This window comes from Schistocerca piceifrons, chromosome 4, assembly GCF_021461385.2.
Source record: "Schistocerca piceifrons isolate TAMUIC-IGC-003096 chromosome 4, iqSchPice1.1, whole genome shotgun sequence".
Lineage (NCBI taxonomy): Eukaryota > Metazoa > Arthropoda > Insecta > Orthoptera > Acrididae > Schistocerca > Schistocerca piceifrons.
The window spans coordinates 774,201,687-774,221,267 of record NC_060141.1 but is presented as its reverse complement, the minus strand read 5'-3'; positions in this window follow the sequence as shown (position 1 = coordinate 774,221,267).

Below are 19,581 nucleotides of genomic sequence, written 5' to 3'. Positions count from 1 at the left end.
CAAGAAATAGTTTAACTGCATTGAAGTCTACATTGTACGATGTGGATGTAGATCATGACTGCTGGAAATGGAAACTTTTAGCGGCATACAGTCGACATATTCTTGGTAATTATGAACCAGACTGTAAGTTGACTGGTATATTTTCCCTGTTTCCATATATTCTGTTTACGACGTGTCGACTGCTCGCGAGCAACTTCCGCTGTTACCTCTGAAACGTATTCGCATTTGTAACCTCTTGGGATGCTTCATTATTTTTATGGCAATATATGGTTTTGTTATAGTTGTTCGTATTAAAGATTCGTTTAATTTTCAGCATTCTCAATTTTTATCTATCACAGTCTCATGTACTTTAGTCAAGGTGCTGTCTAATCACTTTTGTTTATTGCCTATAGTCTCTTGTTTTTACAGTCTTACAGCTAGATTAACTTAAGATTTACCGACAGTAGCGCTCTCTGTTGTTGTACTGCCTTATTTGAACTCTAGGTTCAATTTGGCTGTCTGTTACATCGTTTAGTCACCTATTGTCGAGTTTCATTCGATGACACTGCCGGCTCTGATTATTTTAAGGTATTTTCCGTTACTTTATTTCTCTCTGCCCATTCCTCCCCTTTATGTTTGCCTTCACACATTTATCTCTGGTTTTAATCCCTCTAACTTTATACACTTGGTTATGGTCTAGTGTATCTATTTCGGCGTTTCTTCCTCTAAATGTATTGTTACCATCGTTATGACCAACCGCCCTACCAGCCACTCGTACGTAATGCTTTGATAAAATTTTATGAGATTTAATTTGCTTTTTAAATTTCTTAAAACGATGTTCAGTAGTTTAGCGTAGCTTAGATGTTAAATCGTAATTTTGCATAATTATATCCTTGTTTTTCCTTTTTTTCCTAGAAAGTCTGAGGAAGCTTTAACCAGGCAAAAAGCGTTGTTTGTTAAAAATAGCTTGCAGCCGATAATGTTTCTTTATGTAATTAAGAAAACCTGATGCTGTACTAATCAGCCCATCATGGAATGGAAAAGTTTTAGATTCCGTTCTGGTTATGACCTGTGTTTGATTCGTTGTTAGCCATGGTAAGGCGATACTTGATTCAGCTGACAGGTTTTCAAGCTCACATGCTTTTTCAGACATACGTCATGGGTCAGGTCTTTGTGCCACTGCACTGGTGTACAGGGATCTCTCATGTAAACTGAATCGTATTGTCCTGCATAAAGTCTTTGTGGTTCTGCAATCAAATAATAATTACAAGGTTAAAAAATCTCATATCCTTACTTGAAATTCATTTCTTTTACAAATTTAACTGAATGGAGTAAGAATTCTCCAGGACGGAAGTTGTGAATAGCCATGCGGCTTTGCATCAATACTTCATGCGGAAGTAATTAATGGCATTACCCGGTCACAACAACGAAATGTGATAAATTTGTGCATATGCTGCTGATCAGGTAAGAACTAAATGTTATTTCAGGTATTTAAAGCTGTTTTCAATAAATACACTACTGGCCATTAAAATTGCTACACCAAGAAGAAATGCAGATGATAAACGGGTATTCATTGGACAAATATATTATACTAGTGCTAACGTGTGATTATATTTTCACACAATTTGGGTGCATAAATCCTGAGAAATCAGTAGCCATAACAACCGCCTTTGGCCATAATTACGGCGCTGATAAGTCTGGGCATTGAGTCAAATAGAGCTTGGATGGCGTGTACAAGTACAGCTGCCCATGCGGCTTCAACACGATACCACAGTTCATCGCCGGCGGAAGACTTCTCTCCATTGAGAATTACATGCTGCGTTCTGTTAACTAGGAACTCTTCAATCCAATCACACAATTGTTCTGATAGTCCATATGCTCTTACTTTGTTCATTAAACGACTGTGGGAACTGTATCGAACGCCTTGCGGAGGTCAAGAAACACGGCATCTACCTGTGAACCCGCGTCTATGGCTCTCTGAATCTCGTGGACCAATAGCGCGAGCTGGGTTTCACACGACCGTCGTTTTCGAAACCCATGCTGATTCCTACAGAGTCGATTTCTAGTCTCCAGAAAAGTCATTATACTCGAACATAATATGTGTTCCAAAATTCTACAACTGATCGACGTTAGAGATATAGGTCTCTAGTACTGCACATCTGTTCGACGTCTCTTCTTGAAAACGGGGATGACCTGCGCCCTTTTCCAATCCTTTGGAACGCTACGCTATTCTAGAGACCGACGGTACACCGCTGCAAGAAGGGGGGCAAGTTCCTTCGCGTACTCTCTGTAAAATCGAACTGGTATTCCATCAGGTCCAGCGGCCTTTCCTCTTTTGAGCGATTTTAATTGTTTCTCTATCCCTCTGTCGTCTATATCGATATCTACTATTTTGTCATCTGTGCGACAATCTAGAGAAGGAACTACAGTGCAGTCTTCCTTTCTTTCGGTGATAGCCGTTACTGCCTCAGCATTCTTTCTGTCCGCACTACTGACCCAACACTACATCTACATCTACGTGATTACTCTGCTATTGACAATAAAGTGCCTGGCAGAGGGTTCAATGAACCAACTTCAAGCTGTCTCTCTACCGTTCCATTCTCGAACGTCACGCGGGAAAAACGAGCACTTAAAGTTTTCTGTGCGAGCCCTGATTTCTCTTATTTTATCGTGATGATCATTTCTCCCTACGTAGGTGGGTGCCAACAGAATGTTTTCGCAGTCGGAGGAGAAAACTGGTGATTGAAATTTCATGACAAGATCCCTTTGCAACGAAAAACATCTTTGTTTTAATGATTGCCACTCAAATTCACGTATCATGTCTGTGACACTATCTCCCCTATTTCGCGATAATACAAAACGAGCTGCCCCCCTTTGTACTTTTTCGATGTCATTCGTCAGTCCCACCTAATGCGGATCCCACACCGCATAGCAATACTCAAGAATAGGGCGGACAAGCGTAGTGTACGCAGTCTCTTTAGTAGACCTGTTGCACCTTCTAAGTGTTCTGCCAATGAATGGTTTGCTCTGCCCACAATATTATCTATGTGATTGTTCCAATTTTCGTTATTTATAACTGTAATCCCTAAGTATTTAGTTGAATTTACAGCCTTCAGATTTTTGTGACTTATCGTGTAATCGAAATTTAGCTGACTTCTTTTAGTACTCATGTGAATAACTTCACACTTTTCCTTATTTAGATCAATTGCCACTTATCGCACCATACAGATAACTTATCTAAATCATTTTGCAAGTCGCTTTGATCATCTAATGACTTCACAGGACGGTAAATGTCAGAGTCATTTGCAAACAATCTGAGACGTCTACTCAGATTATCTCCTATGTCCTTAATATAGGAACAACAGAGGGCCTATAACAGTTACTTGGGGAACGCCGGATATTACTTCTGCTTTACTCGATGACTTTCCGTCTATTACTACGAACTGTGACCTTTCTTACAGGAACTCACGAATCCAGTCGCCAAACTGAGACTATACTCCGTAGGCACACAGTTTGATTAGAAATTCTTGTGAGAAACGGTGTCGAAAGGCTTCTGGAATCAATTTGACATCCCCTGCCGATTGCACTAGTGACGACAGGAGCAGTACCTGCTACCCTCTTTAAGTACTGCAGGTGGCGACCGGATTTCGTTACCAGAGTTGCCGAGAGAGAACTGTTGTTGCTAGATGCAAGTATAAACACTATCCTTGAGGGAGAGGCTGACATGTCAAACAGACCGTCAGGAAGTGGATCCCGAACGGGCTGTTGGACCAGGTGGCCATCTTCAGGTTTCGAACACATACGAGGAAGCCACCTATGTTGGGCACACAGAGTATGGGGACCGGCCGACTTTGCCCATTGTCGCGAAGAGTAAAGTCGCCCCCAGTGCTGAACTGTCAACTGCAGACTACTTCATGGATGCCACTGCGGGGCGACCACTGGGGACGCCGGCACCACCACAACTGCCCCCGCCAGCAACGACGCCGCAGACGCTACGCCTGGGCAGATGCGGCCCTACTGACGCACAGGTGCCGAGGCACCACACTCATCGACGCCCGGGTGCAGACCAGACTAACATGGCAAGTACAGCTCCGGAAGCAGATGTTGTCCCTTGCCTTGAAATGAGCATGTTTTCTCAGCTAATGACAATTTTTGATGCCCAAAGAGGCGAATTAGAAGAGATTTTAGTCACTAAACTAACCTCCCAAAGGATGTTCTAAGAGCTCAAGACAAAAGACTGATTTCCCGGTAGAGACAAATAGCCGATTAGAACAGCTTGTAAATGTTTAGAAGCAGTTAGTGATTAGGAATACAGAAATACAAGTCGCTGAGGAATGAAATAAATAGGAAGTGCAGGGAAGCTAAGACGAAATGGCTGCAGGAAAAATGTGAAGACATCGAAAAAGATATGATTGTCGGTAGGACAGACTCAGCATACAGGAAAGTCAAAACAAACTTTGGTGACATTAAAAGCAACGGTGGTAATATTAAGAGTGCAACGGGAATTCCACTGTTAAATGCAGAGGAGAGAGCAGATAGGGGGAAAGAATACATTGAAAGCCTCTATGAGGGTGAAGATTTGTCTGATGTGATAGAAGAAGAAACAGGAGTCGATTTAGAAGAGATAGGGGATCCAGTATTAGAATCGGAATTTAAAAGAGCTTTGGAGGACTTACGGTCAAATAAGGCAGAAGGGATAGATAACATTCCATCAGAATTTCTAAAATAATTGGGGCAAGTGGCAACAAAACGACTATTCACGTTGGTGTGTAGAATATATGAGTCTGGCGATATACCATCTGACTTTCGGAAAAGCATCATCCACACAATTCCGAAGACGGCAAGAGCTGACATGTGCGAGAAATACTGCACAATCAGCTTAACAGCTCATGCATCGAAGGTGCTTACAAGAATAATATACAGAAGAATGGAAAAGAAAATTGAGAATGCGCTAGGTGAAGATCAGTTTGGCTTTAGGAAAAGTAAAGGGACGAGAGAGGCAATTCTGACGCTACGGCTAATAATGGAAGCAAGGCTAAAGAAAAATCAAGACATTTTCATAGGATTTGTCGACCTGGAAAAAGCGTTCGACAATATAAAATGGCGCGAGCTGTTCGAGATTCTGAGAAAACTAGGGGTAAGCTATAGGGAGAGACGGGTCATATACAATATGTACAACAACCAAGAGGGAATAATAAGAGTGGACGATCAAGAACGAAGTGCTCGTATTAAGAAGGGTGTAAGACAAGGCTGTAGCCTTTCACCCCTACTCTTCAATCTGTACATCGAGGAAGCAATGATGGAAATAAAAGAAAGGTTCAGGAGTGGAATTAAAATACAAGGTGAAAGGATATCAATGATACGATTCGCTGATGACATTGCTATCCTGAGTGAAAGTGAAGAAGAATTAAATGATCTGCAGAACGGAATGAACAGTCTAATGAGTACACAGTATGGTTTGAGAGTAAATCGGAGAGAGACGAAGGTAATGAGAAGTAGTAGAAACGAGAACAGCGAGAAACCTAACATCAGGATTGATGGTCACGAAATCAATGAAGTTAAGGAATTCTGCTACGTAGGCAGTAAAATAACCAATGACGGACGGAGCAAGGAGGACATCAAAAGCAGACTCGCTATGGCAAAAAAGGCATTTCTTGCCAAGAAAAGTCTACTAATATCAAATACCGGCCTTAATTTGTGGAAGAAATTTCTGAGGATGTACGTCTGGAGTACAGCATTGTATAGTAGTGAAACATGGACTGTGGGAAAACCGGAACAGAAGAGAATCGAAGCATTTGAGGTGTGGTGCTATAGACGAATGTTGAAAATTAGGTGGACTGATAAGGTAAGGAATGAGGAGGTTCTACGCAGAATCGGAAAGGAAAGGAATATGTGGAAAATACTGATAAGGAGAAGGGACAGGATGATAGGACATCTGCTAAGACATGAGGGAATGACTTCCATGGTACTAGAGGGAGCTGTAGAGGGCAAAAACTGTAGAGGAAGACAGGGATTGGAATACGTCAAGCAAATAATTGAGGACGTAGGTCGCAAGTGCTACTCTGAGATGAAGAGGTTAGCACAGGAAAGGGATTCGTGGCGGGCCGCATCAAACAAGTCAGTAGACTGATGACCAAAAAAAAAAAAAAAAGAATAGTGATTAGATTCTTCAGTTTCTCCTGGCGCATTTGTTGCTCTAACAGCCCACCGGTATACTGCCCGTTCATAGTGTCCATCGTCAGGTGCGCTGACTAACTGAGCTCAAACCGTGTGAAAGGTGACCTTAGTTTGAGGAAGGCCGGCAGATACCAAGTTCCCTGTGAGTGTGGGAAGACTTATATCGGACAAACAGTACGCACCATCGAAGATCGTTGCCGAGAACATCAAAGGCACACTCGACTGAAATATCCAAATAAGTCGGTGGTAGCAGAGCACTGTTTGTCCGAGAAACACGAGATGGTTTATGAGCGTACCAAAATCCTGGCTCAGACCTCTAAATATTGGGACAGCGTTGTAAGGGAGGCTATCGACATTCGCACCAGGGAAGATCTTATCAACCGACATTGCGACTACAATCTCATCAAGGCTTGGGACCCGGCATTGAATGTAATTAAGAAGACTCTCAGCAAGAAGTACGAACTGGCGACCAGGGTGGACGTAGCAAGCACATCGACGCTACGACAGATTCCGACGCCCACGTCCTCGCAACCGCCGGCGCGCGGGCGTGGACGGCGAAGAGAGCGGCCCGCGGGGGTAGGGGATTTAAATCGGCCGCCCGCGCTCAGGAGCTCAGTTCGTAAGCGCACCTGACGATGGCAACATGTCTGATGACCGAAATATTGTGCCCGTTGGACACTGTGAACCGGCAGTATACCCGTGGACTGTTGGAGCAGTTAGTGATTAGTTTGCAGTACCTTTTACAGCTGCAGCCTAATAAAGTTACAGAGCAGCTTTACGTTCAAGCTCTAGGAATAACTGCACAAGGCGAGAGGCTGGACACTGCAGTTCAGGGAAACAAGGAGGCTTTATCTATCACAGAGGAGCGAGGTCGAAAGTAAATTTGCCGGAGTAAATGAACGAGTGATAATAATCCTTCAGCAAGTACACAGTCAGCTAACCACTCTAGGAACGCCTGACGAACAGATGACATACGGAAATGTTGCGTGCGATGGAAATATGGATTCACTCAGCTGAGGAGAAATTCCCAAGAAATTAGTACCAGCATAATGAAGAGAGTTCCTCACGGTGTCGGTTGTCTGAGGAAATAACAGAAGCCGAGTTAACTGGTTCGTTATGCGCCACGACAGAACAGCAGGCGTTAAGGTCCTAATAAACGATCAAACAATTTGTAAAACGTAACTATGCTTGCCAAACATTTGACCGTGTGCGGTGCTGATTGATGTGTTTGCCATGTACAGATCGTGTTTGCGAGAAATTTTGATTGACCGAAAATTTGACACGACGGGGGACTTTCTTTACGTCCATGTGTCACCACATATGTTTAATGAAAAAGTGTTTTATTACAATTTCTACCACTGTATTGCGATTTTCCACAACTATGAAAACCATAAAGTATAAAAATAAAAGAGCACTGACAATTGCTAAAATGGTAGAAGTATCACATCTTTCGCAGACTTATATTACGCATAAAGTGGTTATGAACAAAACCAATATTTTACGCATACAGTAGCATACAAGCTGAGTGGAATGAAATAAAAGTCATCGACATTCTCGGGTTCCTCCAAGGACGATGTGGGCTACGTGTTCCCATGTTGTGTTACAGTAATGAACTGACATTAGAAGATCATGTAGACGTGAATACATTTTTTCATACTTGTGCCTTCTTTCTCAATGTAAGGGCGAAGTAACATTGAATAAGTTATTAAACGTTTCACAGTCCGTCTGCAGAAAGATAGGTAATCATCAGATTTTGAGTGTTACACTTCCATTAACGGGTTTTCGGTTGCATATTGCTCATTTTAATCCATTCCCTGAACCAGAGTCATGATCTTCTTCTTTAAACACAGTGTTAACCATTCTTACTAGTGCCAAAATACAGCATACGCGAAAAGCGTGTGCTTCAAAGGTAAGGTTAAATTGACAGGCTTACTCGATACGTGTGCAGGCTTGTTTGACACATCCATTGACAGACAAGTGTGCTGCGTAGGAGGGCCGTAACTAGTTTTATAAGGCTATATTGTCCATTCGCAGAAAGTTGTTGTAATCATCAGGTTCTGATATTAATATTTCCTTTAGCAGATCTCTTATTTTAAGACATGCTCAGGACCAGTGTCGTGTTTTCTTCTTCCTCTTTAAACGCAATACCAAAGTCAATGCCATGGCTGCTCTGTCTGCATTTGTGGCCATTTTCACTACTGTCAAAATACACACGAACACTAACAGCATCAGCTCCAAAGTGAAGTTAAAGTGACAAATAATGTTTGAACTTGTACGGGCATGTTTGGCAAATCCGTGGCTGGATATTAGAGATTTTGGCAAACATGTTTGATCGTTTACAGGGCCTATGGGGCACAGCGTAGTTACGTCATCGAAGACTTGTTACACACGATCGCCCACCATCCTGCAGCAGAACCAGGGAGGCTGTCCCGTTCACCGTGGAGCACACCTCCTCTGCCGCCACCTGCCCGCCAGGCGTCACAGGTGTGCCAAGTTTCTTTTTACTAGCTGTGCTCCTGACTTGTCCTATTGAGTCTGCACCAAGTTGGGAAGCTGCCGGCACTATTTCTTTCACAGAAATAGAGACATCACTCTGTCTGCAGGATAGAACCCACTGACTTCCGTGCACAAGGCCCGATTACACTACTGGCCATTAAAATTTCTACACCACGAAGATGACATGCTACTGACGCGCAATGTAACGGTCAGGAAGAAGATACTGTGATATGCAAATGATTAGGTTTTCAGAGCATTCACACAAGGTTGGCGGCGGTGGCAATACCTACAACGTGCTGACATGACGAAAGTTTCCAACAGATTTTTCATACACAAACAGCAGTTAGCCGTCGTTGCCTGTTGAAATGTTGTTGTGATGCCTCGTGTAAGGAGGAGAAATGCGTACCATCACGTTTCCAACTTTCATAAAGGTCGGATTTCAGCCTATCGCGATTGCGGTTTATCGTATCGCGACATTGCTCCTCGCGTTGGTTGAGAGCCAATAACTGTTAGCAGAATATGGAATCGGTGGGTTTAGGAGGATAATACGAACGTCGTGCTGGATGCCATCGGCCTCATATCACTAGCAGTCGAGATGACAGCCATCTTACCCGCAAGGCTGTAATGGATCGTGCAGCCACGTCTCGATCCCTGAGTCAACAGATGGGGACGTTTGCAAGACAACAACTACCTGCACGAACAGCTCGACGACGTTTGCAGCAGCATGGACTATCAGCCTGGAGACTAAGGCTGCTGTTACCCTTGACGCTGCATCACAGACTGGAGCGCCTGCGACGGTGTACTTAACGACGAACCTGGGTGCACGAATGGCAGAACGTCATTTTTTCGGATAATCCAGGTTCTGTTTACAGCATCATGATGGTCGCATCCATGTTTGGTGACATCGCGGTGAACGCACATTGGAAGCGTGTATTCGTCATCGCCATACTGGCGTATCACCGGCCGTGATGGTATGGGGTGCTATTGGTTACACATCTCGGTCACCTCTTGTTCGCACTGACGGCATTTTGAACAGTGGACGTCAAATTTCAGATGTGTTACGACCCGTGGCTCAACCCTTCATCCGATCCCTACGAAACCCTACATTTCAGCAGGATAATGCACGACCGCATGTTGCAGGTCCTGTACGTGCCTTTCTGGATACAGAAAGTGTTCGACTGCAGCCCTGGCCAGCTCATTCTCCAGATCTCTCACCAACTGAAAACGTCTGGTCAATGGTGGCCGAGCAACTGGCTCGTCACCTTACGCCAGTCACAACTCTTGATGAACTGTGGTATCGTGTTGAAACTGCATGGGCAGCTGTACCTGTACACGCCCCCCAAGCTCTGTTTGACTCAATGCCCAGGCGCATCAAGGCCGTTATTACGGCCAGAGGTGGTTGTTCTCGGTACTGATGTCTCAGGATCTATACACCCAAATTGGCCGAAAATGTAATCAGATGTCAGTTCTAGTATAATATATCTGTCCAATGAATACCCGTTTATCATCTGCATTTCTTCTTGGTGTATCAATGTTAATGGCCAGTAGTGTATGTTCAGCTGTTTTTACACAACCACCCTAGTACCCTCCTCCACAGATTACCCGGTTACTTCGGAAAAATTCAGCGGGATGAATTCCTAAATAGGTCTAGTGGATTTTCTGAAGAGTTTTCGAGACTGGGCAGAGATTATGTGCATTACGCATGAGCAGTTACTTAATGTGTTCAGACAGCATTAAACCTCCGAAGTGAATTCCCAGTGCACTATTCTATGGGTTTCGATCAATTAAGCTACGAGAGTTCCCCAATACTTGAACTGTGTGAGTGGGGGAACTTGGCAGGAATTCCTCTTCTGTGACGTTTACTCACTGCATCACTTGGACCCGTTCGTGTAAACGGAGAAGATCATATCTGTAATCTACCAGCGCATGGCCAAGAGAGCGGTAGTGAGCCAGGAGCGGTCGCTAGACGTGTTGGTCATACTGGTCGAGTTTCAAGAAGAAAGAAACAGATGTCTTGCCATCAGTGGAGAGCAAAACCTGGCTCGGAGTAGCGCTCCAAATACTAGAAGTAATAATGAACGTCATTCGGGACGATCTAACATCAATATTCGCAACGGAAAGGTACAGGAAACCGGACAGATGTTATCAACAAAACAACAACGACAGAAATATGTCTGTGGGACGCTCTAGGGGGTGAGACGCACGTCTGATTACTGGCGGGGCGCCGCGGCCCAGACAGAGAGGGATAAATCTCCCGAGGAGGAAACAGCTGTTGAAACCGACCTTAGCTCGGATAACTAATGCCCACTACCCAATTCTCCCACTAGTGTGTGTGGGAAATCCAGATAGGGAGGTCGATATTCCATACTATCCGCTGGAGGACATGTTATCAGCGGGGTTAAATTTTTCAGTGCAGAGCAGAAGTTCGTTCTGGACACAACTGCTGCTATCTCGGTGTTGTGCACATAGTTCCGCGTAGTCAGTGGGTACACAGCTTTCCCACTAGAGCGCGCCCCGCTAAGCACAACAGCGCAGGCGCAGTGCTCGTCCGTCTCCGCACTACGAGATGGCGCTGTCTTAGAGACGGACCAAATTCTGCTTCCGCCGATCCACGTATTAATATGTAACGCAAAATGAGATTACTGCTAATGTAGAACCTTTTCTCCTCGCGGATCACACTCGCGCAGTGATACCTGAACGCGCGAGGTATTATAACGAGTGTACAGACCTCCGATTAGCCAGTCTGCATTAGTCTGTAGTCAAGTTTCAGTCTGCACCTCATAAGATTATCATATTCCTGTACACAGCCATGAAGAGCAATGTATAGACACTGCGTCAAGTATCAGAGATATGTGAGAATAAGATTAACGTACCAAGACGAAAGGAACTTCAGATTGTCAATGGTAAATAGCATCCAGAATCAAGTTAAGTAAAGTTTATGATTGTTATTATTTTAATAAATGTGTGTGAAAATTAATCAAGTTCTGTTTAAAGCTGGTCACCGTCAATCTGCTACTCTAAGCGTGCAAGTGGCATTTCTATCGTCTGACCTAACGGCAGAAGATAAACACGCCACGATAAGACCACGAGACATATTGCTGACACTCGCCTACTTCGTTAGAGCGACAAGTCAAATAATCTGATGGTATGTGTACCGAAGGTCTTACAGTACGCACACCACACTCGGTAATTTCCAAGACTTTATTCAGAGCTTTTAAATATAGAGTCAGATTAGAAGTACTTACAGTGAAAGCAATAAGTATCAGATGTGCCATAGGGGGCACGTAACAGCCTGTAAACAAACAGGTACTGTCAGAGGTCCCTATCCAGGGAATTAAGGTGTTCTAACCAGCTGTTGATTACCACTGTTCATGACACGGACTGGTGAAGTCACACTTAAAAGGTGATTTATTGCAAGAGGGAAGAGGTGTGCATAACACTGAATGGGGAAAAAGTGTGTTTGCCAGTTTGCTAACCACTTCCAGATCAAGCGAGGGGTGATCGCCCCCTCCCCCCTCCCTCCCCAGTCAGTACGAACTATCCTTGTCTCTGTGGTAGAGGCCGAGGGTCGGGAACCCGTTTATGTGCCAGCAGGCAGCCGTGACCGCCCTCAAGGACGACCACTCACCTCTGCCCCCCCCCCCCCCACATCGCACGATCTCTTACAAAATCTCCAGAGGAAACTGTTTACCCTCAGAGCAACAGACAATCCTGTTAATAACTTCCAAAATAAACCAGAGAGACTAACTTCCTATGTTTGATGTCTGAAAGACGGAGGACCATTTCACACACCACAGAGTAATATACCATTAGTCAAGCCGGTCAAATTAACCAGGTATTAGTTACAGAAAGAGACCACCCATAATCTGGGGAAGACCTTCTGGCGTGATTAGAGGGAGCATAGATTTTTTGCCGCTCTGGATATGGCCGCGTCGTAGAGGCAGATTCTTCTGTCGGATGTTTCCAGAAAATGTACAGCATTTCTAGACAACAGCAAGAGTTATGAATACAACGTTCTGCCATTTGAGCTTAATCTACAAGTCAATACATTCATCAGTGCCGCAGATTCGACTTGGGTCTAGATCTTCCCAGGCAAGTCACTTTGTATCTCAACGACATCGTAACCGCCTCAACGAGTTTCGCAGATCACTGCGGAACTCAGAAATAAGGATTGCACACAGTGGCTCATGCAGCATTGATCCTAAGACAAGAGAAATAAAAGTTTGACTTTCAGGAGGTAAAATCCCTAGACCATACCCTGAACAGTGAAGGTATGCGTGCGGGGATACAGAAACTGGAAGTTATTCGCCGGTTTCCGTCTCCTAAAAACCAGCAGCAGTAGAGAGCGCACCTAGCTAGGCTTGACGGCAATTTTTCATAATGACGTTGCAGGCAGTAACGTTCAGCTGACTGGGCTGATAAAGAAGAACGTCCTCTTCTGCCGGACTGAGAGCACAAACACGATTTCTGCAATAGGGTAGGACAAATAAAAGTGGTCAAGACGAGTGACTGGTTTTGGATTGACAGATTAACGCAGGAGGAAAAGACTTACAATTACTTCCAACAGGATGCAGCAACTGCTGAGACAGCGTTCCGAATCTTGAAGCATATTGACACAATCTTCGCGCCTGACCTGAGTTGTTAACAGTGTTCAGTCTGGTTGCGGCCGTAGCTGACCACCCATGTCACCTGTGTGATTGCTTGGTGTGGGGGGTCCTCAAGTCTAAGGTGTATCGCAACAACCCTTATGGTCTTCAAGAACTGCAGCATTTCGGATGAGACTGCAGCAACTCCATCAGTCCCGCTTCGACCTGCCTCCAGCAACTTGCTGACCAGGGCCCAAAAGTGCCAAGAGATGAACTGTGGTCACTTTCATCATATGTTATAGACAGGTTATTAGTGTATTTCGTTTCCTCTGCTGTATTTCTTTGTATCCTGGAACTCTGTTCTCTGAGATACTTTTATTTGCCACGCCCTGTATGTTTATGACTCGCTTCTAAGTAATATTTCAGTCCACCATACTGATTTTAGCATGGAATTCTTATTAGCCACAGACAATTCTTACTACGCCATTGCTGTGGAGTTATATAAGGAGTGCGGATTAGGGAGAAAATAAATAACATTAATTGGTTTGTTTTGACACCCACACTTTAAACGAATTCGAGAGACGGCACGGGGTGACTGAGAAGGAGCTACTATACTTTGTATGGAGCGTGCATGGGGTCCGACAGTACCTTTTCGGTCATCAGGTAACAGCAGTGACCGATCACTGGGCACTTACGTCCCTGAACAGCTGTCAGCACCTCAACGAAAGCTGCGCTGGGCATTAGCCCTCATGAATTACAGTACACCGTCCAGTATGTGCCCAGAAAAGACAGCGTGATACCAGATCTGTTGTCCCTTCTTGGAAGGCTCAGGGTCGATGGGGGCCATCAGGAGAGTAAGGAAATAGATGTACATCTGACAGAAGGTGATGCCGTTATGCGACAGAAACTCGAAGACATAATTCCACTACAGTCTCTCGAACCGAAACTTCCAGGAGCAAAGAACACAATGTTCATACATCGAGCAATGGAGTCCAAACATACATATTACAATGCGCTAAACAGGGTGCTGTATGTCCAAACACATCGTAACAGTAACCTCTGGAAACTGTGCTTTCCTCAACGAACGCAGGCCGACCTAGCAAGATGCTTCCACCTGCTATTCGCACATTATGGCGCTGCTTAGTGTCTCGCCATTCTTAAACAGGACATTTACTTCAAGAAAATGGAATCCGTCACAGTAAAGCAACTGGCGAAGTGCAGCTTGTTTCTAAAGGCCAAACCTGCTGTGGGAGGGTGTCCGCTGGGGTTAAAGGGGGGGGGGGGGGGATTACAAGTTTGATGGTTGATGGAACATCGGAACATGTTACTGCTTCGGCCCCAGCGGAATTAGTGTCAGTTGTCGTCATGGGTAACCTCAACGTCGGAAGCGGAGCAGCCTTGAATGCATTCACTAAGTGCTGCGGCCGAGCGGTTCGAAGCGATTCAGTCCGGAACAGCGCTGCTGCTACGGTCGCAGGTTCGAATTCTGCCTCGGGCATGAATGTGTGTGGTCCTTAGTTTAGTTAGGCTTAAGTAGTTCTAGTTCAAGGGGACTGATGACATCAGATGTTAAGTCCCATAATGCTTAGAGCCGTTTGAACCATTCACTAAGCACATAAAACCGTACCCAGTCAGGACGACGTCCGCTATAGGGTTGGTTACATGTTTTCGACGATATGCAAACGTTTTCGGCAGCGTACAAGGAATACTGTCGTATAACGGTCCTTGTTTCACTTACCGAGCCAGGATCACCGAAATGCGCGAGCGAGGAATAACCCTGCGCTGAACGAGCCTCTCAAGCACTGTTGCGAATCCGGTAGAGCGCTGTTTTCGCCTTAAGGGAAAGCTTGGTCGCATCCACTGTTCTGTAAAACACAGTAAATAGGTTGGGTACCAACTTCAGTTCGGAGAAAAAATTAATAAACTAGTTTACGATACTAATGGTTATTGCCCAGAGAAAATGCTGTTAGGGGAGCCAGTAGCGATACACGTTAGAACTGCGGCAGAACACCTGCCTCTACCGGTGGAAGATGTAGAAGTCAAATTCTGTAGAATGAGGAAGAAAGAGGAGCTTAGATAGGATTGTCATACCGTACTGTCAAGGCGCCCATAATTAAGGAGGAAGATTTTTCTTTCTGTTAGAAGTAAGGAAATGTATCAAAGTTTTATTTACTCTCTCACTGTCTATTTAAGGTGTAGAAATAATTGGGTTATCTTTCATATGACATTGTACACCCTGAAATTGATAAACAAAAAGGAATACTAAATATAGCTGACGCCTTTTGTTCATTTGTTGTTCGAAGGTTGTAACTGTTTCTATGTGTTCCGAGTTTAATTAGCAGTCAGAGGGAAGGTAAGTGCAGAGTGGTCCACGGAGATGTCGTCTTCAGTTTTTTCCGACATGGCAGATCTACATGTGTAATGTATAATACAAGCTCAATCAGTATTTTAGTCGTGTGCTGCATTATTTGCTTCTGTGTGTACATTGCCTGAGATCTGGTAACTTCAGTCTGGAGACTGCCATGGAAGCAGGTAGAGAGTACTGTCAGTGAAGAATTGCCGAGTTCGGCGGGTGGGCGATTGACCGTCAGAAAGAAAGGACAAAGTCGGTAGTTTAGGATCGTTGAGTGGAGACAGATTTCAGAATGTCCCTCCTGTGGCAGAGCGAACTAGGATAGTGCTTACCAAGGCACTGGGCGTAAACTGGGCACCAGAAACCGCTCCACCACCAAGTACACTACAGGCCATTAAAATTGCCACACAATCAACATGGCGTGCTACAGACGAGAAATTTAACCGACACGACGATGATTATGTGATATGCGAATGATTAGCTTGCCAGGGCATTCACACAAGGTTGGCGCCGGTGGCGACACCTACAACGTGCTGACATGACGAATGTTTCCAACCGATTTCTCATACACAAACAGCAGTTGACCGGCGTTGCCTGGCGAAACGTTATTGTGATGCCTCGTGTAAGGAGGAGAAATGCGTACCATCACGTTTCCGGCTTTCATAAAGGACGGATTGTAGCCTATCGCGATTGCGTTTTATCGTATGGCGACATTGCTGCTCGTGTTGGTCGAGGTCCAATGACTGTTAGCAGAATATGGATTCGGTGGGTTCAGGAGGGTAATACGGAACGCCGTGCTGGATCCCAACGACCTCGCATCACTAGCAGCCGAGATGACAGGCATCTTCTCCGCATGGCTGTAACGAATCGTGCAGCCACGGCTCGAGCCATGAGTCAACAGATGGGGACGTTTACAAGACAACAACCATCTGCACGAACAGTTCGGCGTCGTTGGCAGCAGCAAGGAGTATGAGCTCGGAGACCATGGCTACGGTTACCCTTGACGCTGCATCACAGAGAGGAGCGCCTGCGAAGGTGTACTCAACGACGAACCAGGGTGGACAAATGACAAAACGTCATTTTTCCGGATAATCCGGGTTCTGTTCACAGCATCATGATGGTCGTATCCGTGTTTGGCGAATTCGCGCTGCACGCAAATCAAAGGGTGCGTGTATTCGTCATCGCCATACTGGCGTATCACCCGGCGTGATGGTATGGGGTGCCATTGGTGACACGTCTCGCTCACCTCTTGTTCCTATTGACGGCACTTTGAACAGTAATCGTTACATTTCTTTTCCGGGACTGTTGTTGTCTTACTTTAGTATCATCATACACATTAATTGACGTTACTATTGGGATGGCTGAATGTGCTCGGCACCAAAGACAATAAATTGAAAAAAAAAACTTGTGGGAAAACTCACATATGACGGAGCCTGGTCCCTGAATTTTCTTTGTAGATAAAGCACTGTGTTTTCTGTTTGTTATCATGTTTCTTTCTTTTTATTTCGTCACATTAGCATTTTCAGAGTTTGGATTTGTTTGTTAATATTATCATAATTCTCACTAATACTCCCATTTTTAGGTGACGAATCTCACCCTAGTTAATGTTTCGGCTGATCAAAAAGTCAGTATAAATTTGGAAGCTTAATAAACCACGGAATAATGTAGATAGAGAGGTAAAAATTGGCACACATATTTGGAATGACGTGGGCTTTTATTAGAACAAAAAAAAAAAAAAACGAAGTTCACAATATGTCTGACAGATGGCGCTGGACAGCAAAACGTCAGTGACTGCTCATGACAATCGTGTATAAAAGAAGTTGTAAAGAGAGAGAGAATCAGATGCGCCAGCAGTTGCAGTAAGTTGATGTTACCTGAAAAGGTGCTTTTAGTGAAGCTGTATGATCAGAATGGGGAATGTGCCAGTTCAGCGTTACGATCCTATCGCCATAGGAAGGGGATTCGAATGGGTAGAGGTCCATTGACAAATGCAGCTGTGGCGCGAATGATTTCGAAATTCGAAGCCACGGGTTGTTAAGACGATAGACCCTGTAGCACCAACCGAGCACAAGGCGTAATGTTGCTGAGACAGTTCAGGAAGAAATGGAGACTGTAGCGGGTTCGTCTATGCACGGGGAAGTCAGCGCTCGTGCAGTCGCACGTCGCACCGGCATTCCATACACTACTGTTTGGTTGGCACTTAGGTTTATCCTCCAATGCTATCCGTACAAAATCCATCAGCATCATGTACTGTTACCTGGCGATTTAGCGAAGCGAAGGGCATTTGCGGTGTGGGCGTTTCAAAAGATGTCGAAAGATGACGATTGGTTGAGTAACGTGTTGTGGACCGACGAAGCTCATTTCACGCTCCGAGGGTCTGTCAACGCCCACAACTGCAGGATTTGGGCTACCGAAAATCTTTGAACTGTCGTGAAAACTCCATTGCACGACCAGAAAGCCACGGTATGGGTTGGATTTACCACAGCTACCGTTATCGGGCCTTTTTTCTTCGAGGAAATGCATGATCCTGGTTTTGTAATTGCTACCGTGACGGGTGAGAGGTACGCCGATATGTTACAGAATCGCCTCATCCCCAGCCTGGCTGATAGACAGCTGCTGGAACGTACGATGTTTATGCAGGATGGCGCTCCACCCCATATTGATAGATGCGTGAAAGATCTCTTGCGCGCGTCGTTTGGTGATGATCATGTGCTCAGCCACCACTTTCGTCATGCTTGGCCTCCCAGGTCCCCAGACCTCAGTCCTTGCGATTATTGGCTTTGGGGTTACCTGAAGTCGCAAGTGTATCGTGATCGACCAACATCTCTAGGGATGCTGAAAGACAACATCCGATGCCAATGCCTCAACATAACTCCGGACTTCCTTTACAGTGCTGTTCACAACAATATTCCTCGACTACATCTATTGTTGAGGAACGATGGTGGACATATTGAGCATTTCCTGTAAAGAACATCGTCTTTGCTTTGTCTTACTTTGTTATGCTAGTTTTTGCTATTCTGATCAGTAGAAGCGCCATCTGTCGGACATTTTTTAAACTTTTGTATTTTTTGGGTTTTTTAGTAAAACCCCATCTGATTCAAAGCATGTGTGTCAATTTGTTTCTCTCTATCTACATTATTCCGTGATTTATTCAGTTTTCAAGTTTATACTGACTTTTTGATCACCCGGTATTTAAACAACAAATGCTGATGATAATTCCTGCTCTGACATAAACGCAGATGTGACATGCGTCATGGGATGTCTCCTAATATAATGTCGGACCATCTTTTGCCCGGCGTAGTACAGCAGCTCAACGGGGTACGAACTCAACAACTCATAGGAAATCCACTACAGAAATATCGAGCCATCTTGCCTTTATAGCCATCCATAATTGCGTAAATGTTGCTGGTGCATTGTGTTGTGCACAAGCTGATCACTCAATTATGCCTCATAGACGTTCGATGGGATTCATATCGGGCACTCTGGGTACCCGACACATTCTCTCGAGTTGTCCAGAATGTTCTTCAAACTAATCGTTAACAACTGTGAGCAGGTGACATGGCGCATGGTCATCCATACAAATTCCATCTTTGCTATCGGACATGAAGTCACGAACGGTTTCATGTACCCTCCAAGTAGTCGAGAAAAACCATTTCCATTCAATGATCGCTTCAGCTGGACCAGAGAAGCCAGTCCACTCTCTGTAAACACAGCTCTCACAATTATGGAGCCACCACTAGCCTGCACAGTGCTTTATTGACAACTTGAGTCCTTGGCTTCGTGGGGTCTGCGCCACACTTGATCCCTACCATCAGCTCATATCTACTGAAATTGAGACTCATGTGACCATGCCACAGTTTTGCAGTCGTTTAGTGTCCAGACGATATGGTCACGAGCAAAAGAGAGGAGCCGCAGGCAATGTCATGTTACCAAACGCACTCCCGTCGGTCGTCTACTGCAATAGCCCATTAACGCCAAATTTCGCCGTAC